The sequence below is a fragment of the Vipera berus genome (genome assembly GCF_964194415.1).
Source record: "Vipera berus genome assembly, chromosome: Z".
Lineage (NCBI taxonomy): Eukaryota > Metazoa > Chordata > Lepidosauria > Squamata > Viperidae > Vipera > Vipera berus.
In genome coordinates this window covers 4,989,845-4,995,431 of record NC_138205.1, presented here as the reverse complement: position 1 = coordinate 4,995,431, position 5,587 = coordinate 4,989,845, and positions in this window count along the sequence as shown.

Genomic DNA, 5,587 nt, shown 5'->3' with positions numbered 1-5,587 from the left:
CCTCTCTGTGGGAACGCACAGGGCGGAGGGGAGTTGACGCCGGCAGCAGGTGGTCCCTGAGGTATCCCGGACCCATGCCATGTAGGGACTTAAAGATCGTAACCAAAACCTTGAACCTCACCCGAAAGACAACTGGTAACCAATGCAGCTCGCGGAGCAAAGGTGTAACATGGGAGTACCGGGAAACTCCCAAGACAACTCTCGCGGCCACATTCTGTACCAGTTGGAGCCTCCGAGTGGTCTTCAAGGGAAGCCCCATGTAGAGAGCATTACAGTAGTCAAGGCGAGAGGTCACGAGCGCATGAGTGACCGTACACAGGGCATCCCGGTTCAGATAGGGCCGCAACTGGCGCACCAGGCGAACCTGGGCGAAAGCCCCCCTAGTCACGGCCACTATATGATCTTCCAAGGTAAGCCGTGAATCTAGGAGGACTCCCAAGTTGTGAGCCCTATCCACGGGGGGTAAGAGCTCACCCCCCATAGAAAGAGATGGAACATTTTGAATGTCCCGGGATGCCGGAATGTACAGCCACTCAGTCTTGTCAGGGTTGAGTTGAAGTCTGTTCCTCCCCATCCAGACCCGAACCGCCTCCAGGCAACGGGACATCACAGCGAGGGCATCACTGGGGTGGTTTGGGGTCGAAAAGAAAAGTTGGGTATCATCAGCATATTGATGATACCCAACTCCAAAACCACGAATGATCTCACCCAGCGGTTTCATGTAGATGTTGAACAGGAGAGGCGAGAGAACCGACCCCTGAGGAACTCCACAAACGAGAGACCTAGGGGCCGATCTCTGCCCCCCTGCCAACACCGACTGCGAGCGTCCCAGGAGATAGGAGGAGAACCACTGAAGAACTGTGCCTCCCACTCCCAATCCCCTGAGACGCCGCAGCAGGATACCATGGTCGATGGTATCGAAAGCCGCCGAGAGGTCTAATAGGACTAGGACAGAGGAATATCCCCTATCCCGAGCCCTCCAGAGATCATTCACCAGAGCGACCAATGCCGTCTCCGTGCTGTACCCGGGCCTGAAACCCGATTGGTAGGGGTCCAGATAATCCGCTTCATCCAGGACCAGAGGGAGCTGATGCGCCACCACACTCTCGACAACCTTTGCAAGAAAGCGAAGGTTGGAGACTGGACGAAAGTTGTTCAAAACAGCTGGGTCCAAGGCAGGCTTCTTGAGGAGAGGTCTCACCACCGCCTCCTTCAAGACGGTGGGGAAATAACCCTCACTCAAAGAAGCAGATATAACCGCCTGGAGCCAGCCTCGGGTCCTCTCCCTAGCTGCATAAACCAGCCAGGAAGGGCACGGGTCCAACAAACATGTGGAGGAGCTCAGCCTCCCCATAATCCTGTCCACTTCATCAGGGGTCACAGAATCAAACTCTTCCCAGGTAACATTGACAAGACCGCCCGTGTCCTGATCGCCTGACTCTGCCCAGCTGGAGTCCAAACCGGTCCGAATCCGAGCGATTTTATCCGACAGATGTTGGCTAAATTCCTCGGCACGACCCTGCAAGGGATCCTCCCTCACCTCCTGATTAAGAAGTGAGCGAGTCACCCTAAACAAGGCGGCCGGGCGATTATCTGCGGACGCGATGAGGGTGGAGAAGTAATTGCACCTCGCCACCCTCATCGCTGCGAGATAAGACCTAATGTAGGTTCTTAACCGCAACCGGTTTACATTTCCAACATTTGCCTGATACATTTTTAAACGTTTTTTGCTAATCTAGCTGGAGGTAAATGCCATCTATAAAACATTTTAATCTTATTCTATTATTCCTAACTCTATAACTGGGATCAAGGAATTCACCTTAAGGCTGGTTAACTAGGGGATTTAATAGAATTCATACAAAGGGTGAGCATCTTGATCTCTCCTTCAAGCTCTCGGGGGAAATTTGGGATTGGTCTTTAGAAGAAGGGAAAAAAAGATGCCAGATCAACTGTCAATCAGAATAAGCAAGTATCATGCATGGACTTTTTATGCATATCCATATCTTAGAAAAGAATAAGGAACCTCTTGGATATCACCCTCCGTGTCTCCTTTGAGGTTTATTGTGCTCAAGGGTTTCCTGCAGAGACACTTTTGGAGAACATAGAGATTTCAGCCATGAATATTTGGTTTGGGAAGAATGGTTTTTAGATAAGATAAAAAATATAAGATGGGACTAAAAAGTTCCATCTAGCCCAGGGGTCTTCAAACTCGGCCCTTTCATGATTTGTGGACTTCAACTCCCAGAATTCCTCAGCAAGGCACGCTGGCTGAGGAATTCTGGGAATTGAAGTCCACAAGTCATAAAAGGGCTGAGTTTGAAGACCCCTGATCTAGCCTATGAATAAATTTTAGATTGTTATTATTACTAGTAGTTTATTATAGTGGATTTTTTATTAATTTTAATTATATGGTATTATTATTATTTTTAGTATTAGTATTGTTTAATAACTTGGATATTAATTTGTTTATGTTTTTATTATTATTATGTCTACTTTTATTTTGTTTGTATTTATGTTAAAGGGGAGTTAAAGCGCATTATGAACTTGGTTATCTATATAGTTGGTTAATGTTAGTTAGATTATGATTATTATATGTGTAACCCTGTACTCAGCTCTGGGAAGTGGGGGAGGGAGAGGGGGGTGGTTTGGGGTGGGTTGGTTTTGGGGATTATATTGTAACTTTTATAAAACTTTTTAATAAAAAAAAGAGGGTGGATTTGATCTAGCGCAGGATGAGGTGGTGGAAAGGGTGCTATTTTAGGCTGATGACACATTTCTTTTTAATTCTCAGCTCCCTGGGGTGAGGGGTGGGGGTGGGGAAAGAACTCACCCTGGGATTTCCACCAGGCAGAAATAATTAGCTGGATGGAATATCAAAAATTAATCTCTTTGCTGTGTAGTCTGAAGTCTACCCACCTCAACCCATGCTATTACAGTGATATCCTCCATGTTGATGAATAAAGGCACACTGTAGTGGAAGGTAGTCTGGATTCCCAGGAGGTAGGGGCTCATTTCAAGAGGGCAAAGAGGAGGCAAAGCTTGTAAAGTTTGTTGGCAGGAAGACGGTTAAAACAGCTCCTCCCAAGTTATTCTCAGAGTAGGTCTAAAGTTAGGCAAGTAGAATCAGAGGGCTGGAAGGAACCATGGAGGTCTTCTAGTCCAAACTCCTGCCCATGACAGGAATCCTTATACCATCCTGGACAAATAGTTGTCCAATCTTTTCTTCAAAACTTCCAGCAATGGAGAGGAGGAGGAGGAGGAGGAGGAGGAAAAGAAGAAGAAGAAGAAGAAGAAGAAGAAGAAGAAGAAGAAGAAGAAGAAGAAGAAGAAGAAGAAGAAGAAGAAGAAGAAGAAGAAGAAGAAGAAGAAGAAGAAGAAGAAGAAGTAGTTGGAAGGGACCTTGGAGGTCATCTAGTCCAATCCCCTGCTCAGGCAGGAACCCTATACCATTTCAGACAAATGGCTGGCCAGTGTCTTCTTAAAAACTTTCAGTGTTGGAGCATTCACCAGTTCTGGAGGCAGGTTGTTCCACTGGTTAGTTGTTCTAACTGTCAGGAAGTTTCTCCTTAGTTCTAAGTTGCTTCTCTCCTTGACTAGTTTCCATCTGTTGCTTCTTGTCCTGCTTTCAGGTGCTTTGGAGAATAGCTTGACTCCCTCTTCTTTGTGGCAGCCCCTGAGATATTGGAACAGTGCTATCATGTCACCCCTCACTCTTCTCTTCGTTAAACTACACATACCCAATTCCAGCAACCGTTTTTTATACGTTTTACCCTCCAGTCCCCTTATCATCTTCATTGCTCTTCTCTGCACTCTTTCTAGAGTCTCAACATCTTTTTTACATCATGGGGACCAAACCTGGATGCAGTATTCCAAGTGTGGCCTTACCAAGGCATTGCAAAGTGGAATTAACACTTCACGTGATCTTGATTCTGTCCCTCTGTTAATGCAGAGGGATAGAATCAAGATAGAATCAAGAGTTGCTTTAGTCTGGCAAGGTTTCTGCCTTCTATGTAAAGATCAATACAGGAAACTACTTGGATGTAATTCCATATGTCGTTTTTGGTTCGTGGGATCTGACACATAGCAGGAAAACCTTGTGAAGTTGATTGAGCTGAGAGAGAAGTCCCCAGTGACCTTCTATAATTAAAGATGGATTTGAACCAAGCCTCCCTTCTCATCCAAACCCTTCACCACTGTAAGACACTATAATAGCTCTCTCCTAAAAGAGAATGTGTGTCAATCTATTGAAGGGGGCTACAATTCCTTTGGGCTTCTAGCAAATATTTGTTTCTTTCAGAAGTTCAGCTTTTGTTGAGTGCCTCCATGGCCCGGTTCTCCCAAAGGTTTTTGTTTTTTTTTCAAGAGGCAACTGGACTCTCTTCATTTCTCCTTGAAGACATTTGCTTTTCACCCAAGAAGATTCCTCAATTCAGTCAGAACTGAAGAAGCTTCTTGGATGGGAAGCAAAACATCTTTGAGGAAAAACAAAGAAAGTCCAGTTGCCTCTTGAAAAAACACCTCCGGGACAACCGTGACTGGAATGATTGAGACCCTCCATAGACATGGAGACATGTTTAATGAAGAGAAGTATGAGGGGGGACATGACAGCAGTGTTCCAATATCTCAGGGGCTGCCCCAAAGAAGAGGGAGTCAAGCTATTCTCCAAAGCACCTGAAGGCAGGACAAGAAGCAATGGATGGAAACTAATCAAGGAGAGAAGCAACCTAGAACTAAGGAGAAACTTCCAGACAGTGAGAACAATTAATCAGTAGAACAACCTGCCTCCAGAAGCTGTGAATGCTCGAACACTGGAACTTTTCAAGAAGAGACTGAACAGCCATTTGTCTGAAATGGTATAGGGCAGGGGTCTGCAACCTTGACAACTTTTAAGACTTGTGGACTTCAGCTCCCAGAATTCCTCAGCCAGCATAGCATAGGAATTTTGGGAGCTGAAGTCCACAAGTCTTAAAACTGTCAAGGTTGAAGACCCCTGGTATAGGCTTTCCTGCCTGAGCAGGGGGTTGGACTAGATGATCTCCAAAGGTCCCTTCCAACTTTATTATTATTGTTGTTGTTCTTATGGCCTTTCTGAAGAGCTTAGAGGAATGTGGGAATTTTATCAGGGACAGACCAGCCTTTCTCTCAATCTCCATCTTCTCTTCTCTAGATTCAGACTCAGCATGTGACAAGAGGGTGACAGGACATCGTGATAAGGTTCAGTAGGAACAAAAGAGGAGGGTGACCCAGGCATTGCTCACAACTGGAAAAGATGTAGGAGGAAGAAGAAATGGCTTCTTTAGAAAAACACCTTGTTTTTCTGACAGCTATTCTCAGCACTTCTCACTTTCAAGCCTTGATGACCTGAAGCTATAATTAAGCTAAGTGTGAAACTGCAAAGGCAGAGCAGAGTTCAGAGTTTGGGAATGGTCCAACTTGGGCAGGGTTTCGCAGTTGATTTGCATGGCAAGGGCATCCATGCATGACAGAGCAAGTGGTGCTCAAAGCCGCAAGGAATTCTGGGTACTATGCTCAACTGAGTTAGAGATAGTCCCCATGACAGGGCTAGGGGAAAAAAATAACATTCATA